The 18007-nt window shown below is 37.3% G+C and overlaps 1 protein-coding gene across 1 annotated transcript in view; it reads right to left on the bottom strand.

The window, feature by feature from the left end:
* The window catches only part of FREM1 (FRAS1 related extracellular matrix 1), a 256334-nt gene that overhangs the window by 187826 nt on the left and 50501 nt on the right, over positions 1-18007 (bottom strand). Inside the window, exon 5 of the mRNA XM_054657951.1 lies at positions 6949-7046. The gene's annotated coding sequence lies outside the window, so the exon portion shown is untranslated. The remainder of the gene's footprint in view (positions 1-6948; positions 7047-18007) is intronic.

Below are 18007 nucleotides of genomic sequence, written 5' to 3'. Positions count from 1 at the left end.
TAGCCAAAAGAATTAAAAGCAGTCTTGAAGTGATATTTTAACACCCACGCTCATCAGAACACTCGTCACAATAGCTAAGACATGGAAGCAATGTAAACATCCATAGATGGACAAATGGATTAACAAATGTGATTTATTCATGCAATGGAATATTATTCACCCTTTAGAAGAAAGGGAAGTCTTGCATATGCTACAAAGTGGGAGAACCTTGAGGATATTAGGCTAAATGAAATAAGTCAGTCACAAAAAGACAAATACTGTTTGATTCCATTTATATGAAGTGTCTAAAGTAGTCAAATTTATAGAAACCGAAAGTAGAATGGTGGTTACCGGGGCTGGTGGGAGGCAGAGAGGGGTGTTGCTTAATGGGTATGGAATTTCAGTTTTTGCAAGATGAAAAAGTTCTGGAGATCTATTTCACAACAGTATGAATATACTTAACAAGCCTGAAATCACTTAGGATCTGGCATTATTTGAAGAATGACCAGCTATGCAATGAACTTTATCATTGTTTCTTTAAAAACATGTCTTTACTTACAAGTACAGTTATGATAGGTTCCCAACTTACAGTCAACTCACTCAACCAAATATGTTTGAGGTAGGGGGTGGGAGTATGATAAAAAATGCTTTTTTCTAAAAGTTTCTTTGTTCAGAGTTTCAAATTATCTCTCATTACTTCTAGATCTCAAAGATGGGGTCTCACTCTGTCGCCCAGGTTGGAGTACAGTGGCGCGATCTCAGCTCACTGCAACCTCCGCCTCCCATGTTCAAGCCTCAGCCTGCCTCAGCCTCCTGAGTAGCTGGGACTACAGGTACATGCTGCCACACCCAGCTAATTTTTTTATTTTTTAGTAGAGATGGGGTTTCACCATATTGGCCGGGCTGGTCTTCAACTACTGACCTTGTGATCTGCCCGCCTTGATCTCCCAAAGTGCTGAGATTACAGGCGTGAGCCACTGCACTGGGCCTAATTAAATATTTTTTTAAATAGATGACACTTCCCCATGTCTAGGAATCTTTTGGAGGTCTTCTCTGGAATTATATCAAAAATACTTCTCAAACCTTTTGTTCATAAAGTGGACTTGGCTCTAAACAGAAAGTAAAAGACAATTATAAGGCGGCTTCTCTAGAGTCTGCAGACCCTTTCTCTAATTTTTTAGCTATAAGCAGTTGACCTTACATATTTTATTTCACCTTTTAACTTCATGACTAAGTTTTCCAGTATGAAATGGGGGTGAAAAAAGAATATACAATTTCAGAAAGCCATACCAGCACTTCAGACACAAATTATATACACTAAACCTTGTTCACAAGAGGCTGCAAATATTTAGTTAAGTCTTTCTTTAATTTCTGCACTGTATACTTCTGTGTTTTGCACAGCCCATTTAGTACACTATGCTTTTAATGTTATCTATTTTTAGCCCAATAATTCATAGGAATTATATAAACTATATAACTTCAATTGTATGACACTTCTCACTGCATCTTGCCCTGGTAAGCATGTAAGAAATGGCATTGATGATGGTGCAATTTGGGTTCCTGCTCTAAACAATGTCACAGAAGTATCTGAGCTCTCTTTGCTGGCATCAATAAAAATGTAGTTAGGAAATAAACTCTGGAAGCCACACTAGACAACCACTGAAGACACACTGGAGATGGCTAAGCAGAAGCACAGGTGCCATTGAAAAGATATGGTCTAAGTGGACTGATCACTTTGGGCTGCTTTTCTTTGCTTTTATTCTATAGCATTAAGTCAATTCATTCATTCATCTAACATTTATTAAACACTAAGCATATGTTAACCACTACTACTTTGGTGCTGGAAGTAAAACAATGAATATAATGTATACAATGAACTATTAAAAGCCTGGGCTTTTACCCTACTTGCAAGCTAACAAATTAGCTTGCCACATTTACTTGAATGCTGGCAGAAGACACAAAACTTGTGAGTTTGAGACAAAGAACAGTTTATCACGCGTAGCAATAGTAGCAGTAACCAGTGTATTAACATTTGCACCACTTACCTAAAATTCAACCACAGGACAATGTAAAGAAGGTCATATAATACCTGCATCTGCAGTAGTATGCATTATAAGATACCATGGGAGGATCAAGGATGGGCTAAGAGAAACATTCAGAGAAGGCTTCTCAGAGGACATAAATGCCAGGGCTGATGCTAAAAGGAGGAATAGGAAGGAGCAGATATAGAAAACCAGATGGGTCATTTTAACCAGCAGTCTTTCTAAGACCACAGGCATGGGTATGTGAGTAGTTTGCTACAAGTAGAAAAATCACAAGTTGGGAGTCACTGAAGCTTAAAGCAGAAGGCCAAGGGTAAAGGAAGATGAAGTGAGATAGGCAAGCAAGACCTAGAGTATGGAGAGCCTTTGATATCTTGCCAAAGAGCTTAGTCTTTTCCCTGTTGGCATTGGAGAGCCACTGGACGTCACAAGCAAATAGGTTTGCATTGGATAGATAATGCTAAACAGAAAGGCATCTATGTCTTTGGCATATTGCTGTGATTCTGATATGATATAGCAAGTCCCCAGCAATCTCCAGCAACCTCTGATAACTCACAGCAAACGATGTGTGTGGTTGCCATCAACCATCCTTGTGCATTCTTTGATAATTCAGTAGGGCTGTTTGCACTTCTGAGTCCTGACAAGTGTGCTCTCACTCTCACATTCACCCTATGTCTCCAACAGTGTACCAGAGCTGTGTTTCTTGCAGCATACTTACCAACCCCCACTGTCTTCAGAGTAGTTTAATCTTGTTCCCTGGGGTTTTAACAGTCACTGATAAAGATATCTAATTCAGCATTTTTCTATAATCTAATTTCCTCCTCTGACAAATGCTGTCACTGAAAAATGATGGAGAATTTCCTGACGCCTTCTGTTTTCCTTACTGAGGCCCCTCTAGAGCATTTTGGCATGTGTTATTGATGGGGCCCCTGAATACTGGGAAGAGTGCTGATATCACAGTTTCTAATCATGGATAGAAACTAAGGGCTGGGTAGGGGGTCTTTTTAATCATCTATTTCCAAGAAATGGGAATATAAATCTTTTTAGAATTCTTCGACTTAGATCCAGTGGGTCCTTTAATTAGACATCACCAGAAGTTGTTTGGACATAAAATATACCCTAGATACTTTGTCATCACTAAATGTTACAAAATGGCACCTAGATCTGTCACAACTCTAATTATGAGGGATCAAAAAGGCCTGACTTGATCTCAGAAACTTCAGCCTCCCAAAATTTCAAGACCAAAATTTATTCTGCAGGGCACTCCTTCCATGACACATTGAACCAGCATCCTTTTAGCAAAGTAAATGCTCAGTACTACGGCCAATGGAGTAGGAATTTATTACCTATCTTGTCCATGCTTTTCCATTGATCTGTTATTTTGCTCAACTTATGCCACCATATCTTGGAACCAAGCAGGTATTTGTCAAGGATTTTTGTCTTCTTAAGTAGAGAATCCTCTAGAAATTGACTTTTCACTATCATCAGTAGAAATATTGAGCATATTGTAACCCTGGGTTCTTAGGGTGGCCCTTAGGATTTTAAAACCATAAACTGCATCATCCAATAGACAGCAGCACATCATCTGTAACCTGTGAAGTGATGATCAAATGTTACTAGATCAGTACATGAAGAGAGGAATGTGAGTGATCTAACCTACTCTAACATGGCTGTTCTCAAATGAGTATTAATTACTCCAATTATTGCAAATTGCATATGTAATGCAATATTCGGTAGCCTTTTTCAATTTCCAAAGCTATTTCATAAACATTAACTTGTTTGATTATTATAAAACACTATGATTTTGGCATGACTGTGTTCATCTCACACACAGTAGAATCAAAGACTTGTAGCTGCATTTTTGCAGCAAGAGGCTGCCTCTAAGGCTTGTATTCATAGAATATATTCACGGAGTTTCAAGGGATATTAGTGATGAACTGGCCATGGCTGAACTGGCCATTGGTCTTCTTTTTACAGAAGAGAAATTCAAAACCCAGAAATGTGCCCAAGTTCCCAGAGGTAAGGGTGGGATTAAACATAAGCTCAGGTCCTTTTTTTCCAAGCCAGCATTCCATGTTATGTGGCTTGTGTCTTTGCAATGTATTTCATAATTTCTAATTTCCCTGTGGTAGGGAGAAACCTACCAATCTTAGCATTTTCATCTGAAGTGATGTCAAGTCTTCAGTGTGTCAGGGTGTCCCTAATGCTCTAATCTGCTGGATCATGGGACAGCTTAACAACATTGCACAGCCCAGATCTAACAAGGCCCTGTTGTTGACTCTCAGGTGCAAGCCTATCTTCAGCATAAAATGTCATTTGTTCACAAATGAAGAACCTTCAAGAAAGTTAATATTTTGAATTCAGATCAGTTCCATATAATACATCTGTAAAAGAACAATGGAGTAGCTTGGTCATGCATGGAATCATGGGTAGCAATAGTGGTATAGAGTCAGAGGCTCTGGGATTGAAGGAAGCCTTGGCATTTACAAGTTGTGTGACCTTGGAGAAGTGGCCTCATCTTTCAGAACCTCAGTTACTTGTGGATAAAATGAGGGTTTTTCTTTTAGACATCTCCAGGAGTTGACATAAATTTTAAATGGAATAATATGTTCAACCATAAATGTTAATTATCAAAGTTAATCATATTATTTATGTAGAAAATAGGACACTTCTGAAAATTTGAGCATAGCAAAATTTTTTCCACGTTGCAGATTCAAAATTTCCTCTAGAAAGAATACCAATTCTGGGGTTTTTAAAAAAACATATTTTGAAGTATAATATGTATAAAGTGCATAAAACACATTAATTAAGGGTAGAGTTGATGAATTTACACATTCATTTACACTCATGTAACCAACCTCCAGATCAAGATATAGGACATTTTCTGCACCCCAAAAGGTTTCCTCATTTCCATGTCCAGTCAATACTCTCCGCCAGCACTCGGAGTTGAGCACTATTTCAGCCCCACTCCTGGTTCTCAGGCCTCTGGACTCAAACTGGAACTTACACTATCATCTCCTCTGTTTCTTAGGACTTCAGATTTGGACTGGACCCACACCACTGGTTCTCATGGGCCTCCAGCTTGCAGAGAGCAGATCATGAGACTCCTCAGTTTCCATAATTGCATGGGCCAAACCCTCACGATAAATCTTTTTCTATATATCTATATGTCATCTATTGATTCTGTAGATGAGTTTTGTTTTTCTTGAACTTTGTATACATGGAATAATATAGTTTGTATTGTCATTTGTCTGTGAAATTTATCCACGTCTTTCACATACAAATAGTTTCTTCATTATGACTGCATATTATTGCATGAATATTAAACAAATTATTTATCCATTCTCTGTTAGTGGACATTTGGATTGTTTCTAGTTTGGGGCCATTATGAATAAAGTTGCTATGGACATTCTTGTGTATATCTTTAGGTGGACCTGTGTACTAATTTCTCTTTAGGTGGACCTATGGACTAATTTCTCTTTAGGTGGACCTATGTACTAATTTCTCTTCCGTATATTTTCAGGTCTGAAATTGCTATATCATAAACTGTTGTATGTTTTAGCCACAGCATTTTGAAACAGAGTTTTAAGTAATAGCATTAACTTCCAAGTCCAGTCAACCCTAGCCTGACTAAATCTGTGGATTTATTAGAGTCAATAAGCCAATAAATATTGGTTTAACACCTGCTATGTGTCAGGAATTGTGATTGTTAATTTTATGTGTCAACTTGACTGGGCTAAGGAATGCCCAAATAGCTGGTAAAACATTATTTCCAGGTTTGTGAGGGTATTTCTGGAAGACATTATCATTTGAATTGGTAAAAAGAGTAAAGAAGATCACTTTCACTAACGCAGGCGGGAATCATCCAATCCATTGAAGACCTCAATAAAACAAAAAGACAGATGGGCAAATTTGCTCTCTGCTTGAGCTGGAACATTTATCTTCTCTGGCCTTCAGACACTAGCACTCCTGGTTCTCAGGCCTTTGGACTCAGACTGGGACTTACACTATCAGCTCCTCTGGTTCTCAGGCCTTCGGGTTTGAACTGGACCCACACCATTGGTTTTTGTGGGCCTCCAGCTTACAAGTGGCAGATCATGAGACTTCTCAGCCTCCATAACTGCATGAGGTGATCCCTCATGATAAATCTTTTTCTATATATGTATATATTGCCTATTGATTCTGTTTATCTCGAAAGCCCTGACTAAATACAGGACTACAACAGTGAGCAAGGCAGGTGTGAGCTTCTCTTCATGAGGCTTACCATCTAATTAGAGCAGGACATCTAACTAGAAATGGGAACATGATGAGGGTCATGAGGGGAAGTGAAAGTCACTACAGGAGCATATAACAAGCATTCTAATGTGCTCTTAGGTTGAGTGCATTTCCCTATTTTTACTAAAAGCTGAGTTTTCCAACCAAATGGACAAGAATGAGTTGTGATCAAAGCACTTTGGGCTCCTTTTGCAGTTTTTCCATTAAGCTGTTTTGTGACTTGAGGCAAAACCCCTACCTTCCTGAGTCTCATTTGCAGTACGAATATCATCTTATATGTGCTTCACAGCGAACTGCTCCTCTTAAGTTGTTCGAAGAAATGAGTTTGTAAAGTAGTCACTGGTTATGCAAACTAGACAGTAGAAGTCAGACAAGGAGTCCTGAAGCTTTTCCGACTACAAAAAGATATTTAATCCCCTTATATTCAAGTGAAGTAACAGAAAACTTGGTTTCTCTACAAACAATGTGTATCTTTAGCTATAAGAATAATTGTTGGGCTGGGCACGGCGGCTCACGCATGTAATCCCAGAACTTTGGGAGGCCAAGGTGGGTAGATCACCTGAGGTCAGGAGTCCAAGGCCAGCTTGGCCAACATGGCGAAACCCTGTCTCTACTAAAAATAAAAAAATTAGCCAAGTGTGGTGGTGCGCACCTGTAATCTCAGCAACTTGGGAGGCTGAGGCAGGAGAATCACTTGAATCCGAGAGGCAGAGGTTGCAGTGAGCTGAGATCACACCATTGCACTCCAGCCTGGGCAAAAAGAGCAAAACTCAGTCTCAATAAATAAATAAATAAATAAATATTTTTAAAAGAATAATTGTTAAAATCACAGGAGATTACTGTTAACTCATCATGTTTTTAAATGACAGCCTAGTAAAATCTGTATGATTACTAAATCAGATTCAGGTATCATTCTTCAAGGAAGTACCCTCATCACAACATAAAATGCAATATGTGTTTTTATTTTTTATTTTATTTCTTTATTTGAGACAGATTCTCACTCTGTCGCCAAGCTAGATAGAATACAATGGCCCAATCTCGGCTCACTGTAGCCTCCCTCTCCCAGGCTCTAGCAATCCTCCCACCTAACCCTCTGGAGTAGCTGGAACGGGGTGCACATTATTACTTCATCTGGCTAAGTTTTGTATTTTTTGTAGAGACATGGTTTTGCCGAGTTGCTCAGGCTGGTCTCAAACTTCTGGGATCAAGTGATCTGCCTGCCTCAGCCTCCCAAAGTGCTGGAATTACAGGTGTGAGCCACCATGCCCAGCCTCAATGTATGTTTTTAGTATCTTCTAAGCCAGCAATCCTCAAAGGAGTCAGGGATGACTGGTCTCTGAGACCATTTCAGGGGATGCATGAGGTCAAATTATTTTTATAATAATACCAAGATATTCTTTTCCTTGTTTGCTCACATTCTCTCATAAGTATAGAATGCAATTTTCCAGAGGCTACATGACATGTGACATCACAAGAGATTGAATGCAGGAGCAGATGTGAAGATCCAGCTGTTTTCCATTAAGTCAGACACTAAAGAGACTTGCAAATAGATAAAACAACACCACTTTTTCACCAATTTTTTATTTTCAAAGATATAGTTATTTTTTATGAAAATAATAATGTTTACATGTAATAAAGGTATTGTTTCTTTCAAATAAATATTTCTGTTTTAATTTCTAACACAGTAAATATATAGATATAACTCACATATATAAAAGCTCTTTGGGGTCTTCAATATTTTTTAGAGTGAAAAGTAACCCTGAGAATAAAAAGTTTGAGTACTAAGTAAATGTCTTGCAAATGGTCTCAATCTCCTTATGTAACAAGCTCCTGGATTAGCAGTTTCTATCTCCTTATGTAACAAGATTGTCAATCAGTCTGGCTTTAGTCATGATTGTAGTAGCCAAGACTGAATCAAAGAAAATAGGGCTTATGGAAGCTAAGAAACAATGAAGGGCTTATATATTCCATCAAAGAATATTGGGAAGATATTTATTCTGTCTCCACAAATTGTGTCATGCTTCATGCTTCATGACTGTATATTTACATTCATGATTTTATTTAATGCTCAGAACTTAGGTAGACAGAAAAGGTGTTAGTCCAGCTACTCGGGGGGCTGAGGCAGGAGAATCGCTTGAACCCTGGAGGCGGAGGCTGCACTGAGCCAGATAGCACCACTGCACTCCAGCCTGGGTGACAGAGTGAGACTTCATCTCAAGAAAAAAAAAAAAAAAAAGAAAAGGTGTTAGTCTCCTGATTTTACAGCTGAGGAAATTGACCTAGAGGAGCTCAGTGAATTGAGCCATGGCCACAAAGCTAACAGGCTGGACTGGGATTGGAACGTAGGTATCTGTGATGCCCTATCTAGTGCTCTTTCCATGTAGCAGAACGTAAGAATTTTATGTAAATATTCTCCAAGTTAACTTTGAATCTCAGTAGTTTGTAATTCCATAATTCTTAATCAATGTTATCCTCCTGGTATTGTTTTCTTCAAAAAAAGTCAACATCATTTTTTTTCTCTAAAACTTACTCTCACCAAACCTGAAAAGAGCTTAAGAGAAGCTAATTTTCTGGAAGCATCTTTATACTTGAAGGGTAGAAAAGTATCCATCTTGTCTTTACATTGACTAAAAGTAAGCATAGTCTAATGGGAACTAGAAGCAAATATATCTTCTGAGAAAGAACTAAGAGTTAATACATATTCCATAAAAAGGCTGGAGACTGTCTTTAGCAGACTGATAGCAGTTAAGTACCTTAAGAGAACCAAGTGAGTTTGTTTTTTGTTTTTTTGTTTTTTGGTTTTTGTTTTTTTGAGACGGAGTCTCGCTCTGTTGCCCAGGCTGGAGTGCAGTGGCACGATCTTGGCTCACTGCAAGCTCCGCCTCCCAGGTTCACGCCACTCTCCTGCCTCAGCTTCCCGAGTAGCTGGGACTATAGGCGCCCACCACCACGCCCGGGTAATTTTTGTATTTTTAGTAGAGATGGGGTTTCACCGTGTTAGCCAGGATGGTCTCGATTTCCTGACCTCGTGATCCGCCCGCCTTGGCCTCCCAAAGTGCTGGGATTACAGGCGTGAGCCACCATGCCTGGCCGAGAACCAACTGAGTTTTTAAATCAAAAAAAAAAAAAAAGCTTTTTGCAATCCTTTCCTAAAACCAGGTGTTGAATAGTTGTCTCATGATTTATCGATGATTTTCTGTTCTCTCTAAAGCTCTGCACAACTTGATGGATTTTCCTCCACAATTTGATTTATTTCTTAAACCCATTATTAAGTAATGTCTGACACTTCCATTTCTGCTTGAGATTAATGGCATGCCAAATTCTAATTTATAGAATCAACTAAAATGTCACATAAAATGCAAAACATGAATTGTTTACTGAGTAAGGTGGTCTGGTTTTAAGGAGACAAAGATCATAGTTTCAATTTGGGAGTGGCTAAAGAGATTAAAATCACAAAGACAAACTCTGTTATGGCTACATTCACAAGAATACCAATAATTTGAAGTAACTGAGCCAGATACTTAGAGCCAGGAGTACCTTTAAGCATGGTTGTTAGGTAGGCTTCAAAAATTTCTAAATATAAAAGCATTTTAATACTTATTAATGAATAATCAATCACTTTCAAAATATGTCAATGCCTTCTACTAAGAAGGAGCTTTTTTGACTTCTCCAAATAAAGCTTAAACAAATGAAGTATAAACTTCCAACTTTTGACTGGGTGTGGTGGCTCACACCTGTAATCTAAGCATTTTGAGAGGCTGAGGCAGATGGGTCACCTGAGGTTGGGAGTTCAAGTATCCATTAGACCAACATGGACACGCCATGTGAAACCCCATCTCTACTAAAAATACAAAAAAAAAAAAATTAGCCAGGTGTGGTGGTGCGTGCCTGTAATCCCAGCTCTTCGGGAGGCTGAGGCAGGAGAATCTCTTGAATCTGGGAGGTGGATGTTGCAGTGAGCTGAGATCGTGCCATTGCACTCCAGCCTGGACAACAGAGCAAGACTCTGTCTCAAAATAAATAAATAAATAAATAAATATACACGTACATACATACACAAACTTCCAACTTTTACATTTGAAAAAATCATATGGTATTAGTTATTTTGTTATTAGTAGTAAAACTGTGGAATTACGGAGAAGGAGCTGGGTTTGAGAGCTGGAATGGAGAGTGAAGAAATAGTTTTTCTTTTGAAACTACCTCCTTAAATTTGACTAGAGAATTCTAAACCATCCCCCCATAACTGAAATGAAAGATCACAAATCTGCCAACTTTTGGTGTTGGAACTGTTTTTATAACAGAAGGATAGAAGGCTACACTTGCCAAAACAAGAGAGTGAGGGGGGAGAAATCCTTCCATTCTAAATGAAGATCCTTCAGAGTACCCGGGAATGGCAAATCAACACTAAGTTGTATTTTCTCCTAAGCAAGTCATCACATTTCAGCAGCAATTTAGCTTTAGCAAAAACAATAATAAATTCCCTTTATAAAAAGGCCAGCTACCATAGTCACAGGTTGGGCCGTATGGTCATCAGAGAATTCGAAAAGAAAGCAAGCTTTGAAAATGTGGCCTGCTGTGCTTTTGTACACTCCCAGACTACTGCCACAATAAAGCATTCCTGGTCAGTTGCAGAGTTAGGGAGGCAATTTCCCCAGAATAGCTGATAAAATGCCCCATCTGTTTTCATAAACTGCTGCAAACAAAGGCTCTTCACCTGAGTATTTTCAGGCATCACTGAGTTTACCTCTACATTAAAAAAAAAAGTGTTCATCAATGTAAATTAATGGCCCCCATTACACAAATTGAAACTTGGGAATTTATTTCTGTTTTTTTTTTTTTAACTTGGGAATTTAGAAAAGAGGCAACATCCAAGAGGGTTCAGAATTTCTTTTTCTTTAAACCAAGCTCTATTTCTATGTCTATGCATCCATGCAATGGCACATTGCCTTTCTACTCCATATTAGAAATTTATAGCATATGTTTTCAAATTATTTACTAGTATACATAAATATTAATTAAATGGATGATTTCTTTTAAGATTATGCTTAATTGCAATGTAACATAAATCTTGGCCAAGTAAATATCTTGAGACATTTATGGCAGATTCTGCCCCCTAGGCAAAGGTTTCTTGAGCTCTGTTTTGTGGGAGTGTAGCATCTGCTTACTATCAAGAGGCAAGCGAATGCATTTTATGGTGACTGTTTCCTGGAGAAATAAACAGGGGGAAAAAACCTTAATTTTTCAACATCCATTGTTTTAAACCTTAAAAACCCTTAAATTTAGCAGCACTTTTACAACTAACGATCTGGTTTTATAGTAAGAACCTAGAGCTAGGGGAACTCTATTTCCTTTAGAGCCACTTGAAAGTAGACAATTGCTCTGTTAAGTGGTCTCTTGGCAGTAGGATATGTTAGATATCTTTTCAGTCAAGCCAAAACTGATTTAAAGAATCTTGAAATGGCCACATCTCTTTAAACATGTCTGATTCATAGGTTATCTAAATGCTGTTTTACGGTATTTTATATGCTAAAAACCTGTTGATTTTGTTACTTTTAGAATCAAACCAAGTAAATGTTCTCCTCTCTAAAAAAAATCTTAGATCAGAATCTAACTAGCAGGGGGCTGCTCTTTGGTGGTCTCCTGGGCGAATGTAATCGAGCATTTATGATGCGGTCATGTGGCAAACAGACCTTTGGTTCAGTTCATTACTAAGCTACAGTCACTGGAGTCAAGGATTCTAATCCTAGGACAACTTTTAACCTCCCACAGAATTTGCTTTCTGTGGGTTACACTTTGGCAATATGTTTCTCTTGACTTACATTAAGGGACACTGTGTATACATGTAGAACACCCACTGTTTCATTTATTGTTAGGATTGTAGCTTTAAAAATATTGTTAATTACATCAGGAATTTTTAAAAACTAATATTTATAAGACATGTAGTATGCTACCACTTTGTATGCTTCACTTCATTTAAAACTTTAAAACTCTCAACAATACTGTGAGGAAAGCACTTTTATTATGATTTTGCCCATAGGAAATACAGGCTTAGGAGCTGTAAATGAAAAGAACAAAGAATAGAAGTCAGGTCTATCTAATGCCAAAAAAACAGCTATCCAGCATATGAGACCCTCATGGAAAAGCTATCTGAGGTCTAGTCACTCAAGGAGGCTTCTAATTTTCCAGGGTGCAGCATGCTTTTCTTTGTGGACAATGAAGAGCATGCAATCTGCATTGTATTCAGTTCTCTTACTTTGGCCACGACTAAGCTCTTCTTTTTTTTTTTCTTTTTTTAATAGAGAATAGTACAAAGTAGAAAGTTTTTAAAACTAACAAAATTCTATCATCCAGAAATCCCTGAAATCAGCTCTTTCTGAAGATAAAAATAACTGATGATATGCAATGTTGGTGAGAGAAATACAAGACAGTCACATTTATATCCTGCTAGTGCAAGAGAAAAGAGGGGAAATCTTTCTGGAAAGCCATTTGGCAGCTAACTAAAGAATTTTAAATGTCTGGTCCTTTGGCTTAGCAATATCACTTAAAGGACACTGTCCTACAACATTAGGAAAAGGAAAAAAAATTTATAACTTTTAAGTTATTTTATGAACGTATAAGTAATTTTATATATAATACTTTGATCATCAGGTATTATTTATTTCTAAAAGAATAGAATTAGAAACAACAAACACCTAAAATTAGAACATTTTTAAAATTGTGATATATACAAAAAATAAACTACCACACCTCTTTAAAATTCAAATTACTAGGCCAGGTACACCTATAATCCCTGCACTTTGGGAAGCTGAGGTGGGAGGATTGCTTGAGGCCAAGAGTCTGAAAAATCATATCAGTTATGGTATAATGTAAGTGAAAAAAGCAAGCCATGATATGATATTATGTAATTTAAAAAATTAGTTACTTCAATAGGTAATATAGTGATATTACATTAATATTAGTACAGGCAGGATGCAGTGGCTCATCCCTGTAGTCCCAGCACTTTGGGAGGCCGAGGCAGGTGGGGCATTTGAGGCTAGGAGTTCGAGACCAGCCTGAGCAACAGGGTGAAACCTCATCACTACTAAAAATACAAAAATTAGCCAGGTGTGGTGGCACATGTCTGTAATCCCAGCTACTCAGGAGGCTGAGACACGAGAATCTCTTGAACCCAGGAGGCAGAGGTTGCAGCAAGCTGAGATCTCCCCACTGCACTCTAGCTAGGATGACAGAGAGAGACTCTGTCTCAAAATATACATATATAAAATATATAAATATATATATTTATGTATTATATATGTATTATACATATATATTTAATATGAATGTATTGATGCTATTATTGATATAATAAATTGATTGAATATTAATATAATATTGATATCAAGTATTTTGATGTATATGTTGATACTAATATAATTATATGTATATAAATTAACATATTGATCAAATATTAATATGTTGATATTATATTCACATTATTATTAATAGCTAAAAACCTGAGTTTTTTTCCTCTATTCCAGGCTCTGTTTTAATCCCTTCTTATGGATTCTTTTATTTAGTCTTTGTAACAACACTGTAAAATAAACACTCGGTTTTTAAAAATAACTCTAAAAACTATTTAGAAATAACTTCTCACTTATAGAAAACTTGTAAGAATACTATAAAGAACTGTTCTACATTGTTCACTTGGATTTACCAATTAACAATTTGCCATATTTGCTTTATCTTTCTTTGTTTCTCTGTCTCTGTCTGTCTCTTTCTAGATACACACACACTTTCTGAACAAGTTGGGCAAGTTGTGTATATCTTGTTCTTTTATCCCTAAATACTTCACTGTATGTTTCCTTAGAAAAAGGGCATTTTGTTATATAATCACAGTATAAAAATTAATATCAGGAGATTTTACACTTACACAATACTTTCATGCTGTATTGTCTCAATAACATCCATCATAGCAAATTTTTTTGAGATCCAGGATTTAATCTTGGATCACTCATTGCATTCAGATGTTGTATCTGTTTAGTCTCTTTCAATCTGATACAGTTCCTCAGCTTTTGTTTTTAATGACAGTAAACTTTTGTAAATGCTTGGGCCATGCATTTTGTAGATTTCCCCTAAATTTCTGTTTGTCTTCATTTTTATGGTGTTTGCAAATTAGTGATCTTCTAACTCCATCATTCCTGAATTTCTCCTGTAAGAAAGAGATTTCTTTTTTCTTTTATTTATTTACTTATTGTCACTATGGACTCACAATTCTTACTTTATTCAGTGAGTTATAATCCTGTATTGTTGTTATTTATTTTCTTTTTTATAAGTCCTGTGATGGTTAATTTTATGTGTCAACTTAATTGGACCACAGGATGCCCAGATATTTGGTCAAACATGATTATGAATGTTTCTGTGAGGATGTTTTTGGATGAGATCAACATTCAAATTAGTAGGCTGAGTAAAGCAAATTGCCCTTTTAATGTGGGTGGGCCTCATTCAATTAGCTAAGGCCTGAACAGAACAAAAAAAGTTAGCTCTCCTTCACAAAAGAGAGCATTCTTTCTGCCGGGTGGCCTTCGAGCTGGGAGGTCGATTTTTCCTGCCTTCAGACTAACTGAGATATTGTTTCTCCCTAGGTCTTGAATCTGCTGGCCTTTGGACTGAAACAACACCATTGATTCTCTTGGTTCTCAGCCCCTCAGGCTCACATGGAAACTATACCATCAGCTCTTCCAGGTCTCCAGCTTGCCACATAGATCTTGAGACTTGCCAAGACCTTCATTATTGCATGAGCCATTTTTTCATAACACGTCTCTTGTTTTTTATTGATCCATTCATCCTATTGGTTCTGTTTCTCTGAAGAACCCTAATACAAACTCCCATTGTTTTTTAAGTACATCTTTACTTTTTAGCCAAGAATATGTTTCAGGCTCATCTTGGTTTTTCTCTTCCCTGGCCCTGGAATCAGTCATGAATTCTAGCACCACTATCTATTTTTAATGGGGCATGATATTTGCAAGCAAAAGTGCACTGTTGTTATTGTTGTTTGCTTCTAAGTCTTTTTAGCAGGCAGTTAGGGAATGTGTGTGTGTCCATAGATACATATAGATGTATCTGTATACACCTATAATAGTGTTAATGTGCATATATACACCTATAAGGGGACAAGCATATATACACATATGTGTGTATACAGATATACAGATATTCATACTAATACCTCTAATTACAATCCAACACCAAACACTACAGTGTTCCTCACAGCCTTCCTGTTTTTTATTGGTATCCTTGTTCTCAAACTATGAAAATCTGGTTGTCAGCATAATCAATATATTTACTCATTTGCTCAGTCCTACCATACACAGAAAGTAATTTCAGAATAGCTAACCCATACATTGTGGAAATCAAACCTAATATATATAGTTCAGCTTTGTCTTTTAGTGGACAATAGCCGAAGTTCTATGAGTTTGTTCTTTTTCACTGTTCAGTATGGTCATGTTATTCATTTAAAGGTTAGGTTGATCTACTTCTGTTTGTATTCCATTTTAGGGTTTTTCCCCTACACCCTTGTTGATCTAATTTTTTTCAGAGTGAAAAACATGAGCATGATGCCAAAAGTCAAAACTTCACTTTTACCTTGTTCCTATCCATCTCCTGCAGGTAATCAATCTCGTTAGTTTCCAATTCATCCTTCCTGAGATGTATATTATCACTTTCGTTTCTTACAGGACATATAGCATACTCTATGTACTCCTATGCCTTTTGCTTTTTTCGCAGTAAATTATTTCATCTTTGTTTATGGAGATTTTTTAAGAATCTCCCTCTGTCACCAGGCTGGAGTGTAGTGGCTTAATCATGTTTTACTCCATCTTTGGCCTCCTGGGCTCAGGTAATCCTCCTACCTCAGCCTCCTGAGTAGCTGGGACTACAGGTGCATGCCACCATACCCAGTAAATTTTTAAATTTTTTGTAGAGAAACGGTCTTGCCATGTTGCCGAGGCTGGTCTCGAACTCCTGAGCACAAGTGATCTACCTGCCTCGACCTCCCAAAGTGCTGGGATTATAGGCATAAGCCACTGCACCCAGCCTGGAGATATTTTTGCAGTTTTTCATGATGTGGATGTTCCATACCTTATTCAATAAAAATGTCCTATATTTGGGGATTTAGGTCATTTCTAATACTTTAAAATTATAAATAATACTACATTGAATAACCTTGTGCATATATATTTTTATATTGTTGAGATCTATCTTCAGAGTAAATTCCTTGAAGTGGGATTATTGTACCAAAATGTAAACACACTGTGGTCTGATTAGGCATTGCCACATTCCACTCCATACGGATGTACCATTTTGTGCTTTCACTAGCAATATGTGGACATGCCGTTTTTTTCCTGCCTCCCTGAAAAAGTACATTGTCAAGTTAATTTTTTGCCATTAGTTTGCACTTTTCTCATAACATTAAACATTTTGTATATGATTAAAATTAAACATTTTGTATGTGTTTAATGGCCATTTCAATCTTTTTTGGTGAGTTATCCCTCATGTCTCTTATTTTATAATAAATCTCTAGTAGAAAAATATTTTTCTCATAGAAGAACATTTGCCAATTTTTCTATTAGGTTTTTGCTATCATCCCTCTTGAACATATGAAGCAACTGGCTCAAAGAAGAGTAACCCAGGGCCATTCATGTAGGAATTGCTGGAGCTGAAACTGGATATTACCATATAAAGAGAAAATTGCACAACATAATTTTTGTTGTTCTTTGGACTTTTCTATGTGACTCCCAAAATTTCCTGCCAGAGTATTCAGATATTACTTTGATAATTAAGAGGAAAAATGAAGTAAATTTTTTTAAATGAAAGAAATAGAAGAAAACCCAGCTGTTCCTTAAGTCACAACAGCTTTCCACAGTCTGCCAGGAGAATCTGCACCTGGAAGGTGGGAGCGGCCAAGCATGCAGGCTGCCACCTGCCAAAGGCTAGAGGAGTTTACCCTATTTGTGTTTATTTTAAATGAAAAAGTAAAAACAAAGGGAGAAGTAAGTAGAAAATATTGATAAGGTGACATTTGAGATGAATGATGCTTCATACTGAACCCAAGCTGCAAGTGGGGAAGAGAGACACACCCTCTAAAATCCATGACTTGAGATTCTCAAGAGAAACAAGAAGGAGGGAAAGGAGAGAGCTCACCAGTAAGACATAAATCTCAGAGGCTGTCTGGGAGTCTCAGGAGTGGCTTGAGTGAGGTTTTCAACATAGAGAGGAATGAAGAAGTTATGCAACAAATCTGCTACTTTGGAAAATTGAAAAACGGCGAAGGCTGGGGAGATGAGGCATAAATCATTCGTCTGCTAGGCAGTGGATTTCAGTCCCGACCGTAATTAACATCACCAGAGGAACATTTAAAGCAAACAGATGTTTGGGCCCCATCCTTAGAAATTAAATCAGAATCTCAGGGGTGGGATGCTAAGATCCTGTTGAGAACCGCAGGTCTAGCAAATGTACAAGAGGCACAGAACTTCATGGATGTTTTCAGAGTATCTTTCAAGGATAAGAGAAAGAGATCAGCTCTGGATTTTAACTCAACAAATCTACCTATCAGTGCAGATAAAGAAATTATGTCACCATTGTTCCCATCATTATCATCATCATCCTCATCATCGTAGCTCCCATTTAATAAACACCTGATTATGCCCCAGATTCTATGGTAGGTATTTTAT

This window comes from Pan troglodytes, chromosome 11 (assembly GCF_028858775.2).
Source record: "Pan troglodytes isolate AG18354 chromosome 11, NHGRI_mPanTro3-v2.0_pri, whole genome shotgun sequence".
In the NCBI taxonomy this organism is placed as follows: domain Eukaryota; kingdom Metazoa; phylum Chordata; class Mammalia; order Primates; family Hominidae; genus Pan; species Pan troglodytes.
The sequence above is the reverse complement of the archived record's forward strand: the minus strand, read 5'-3'. Positions and strand labels throughout refer to the sequence as shown.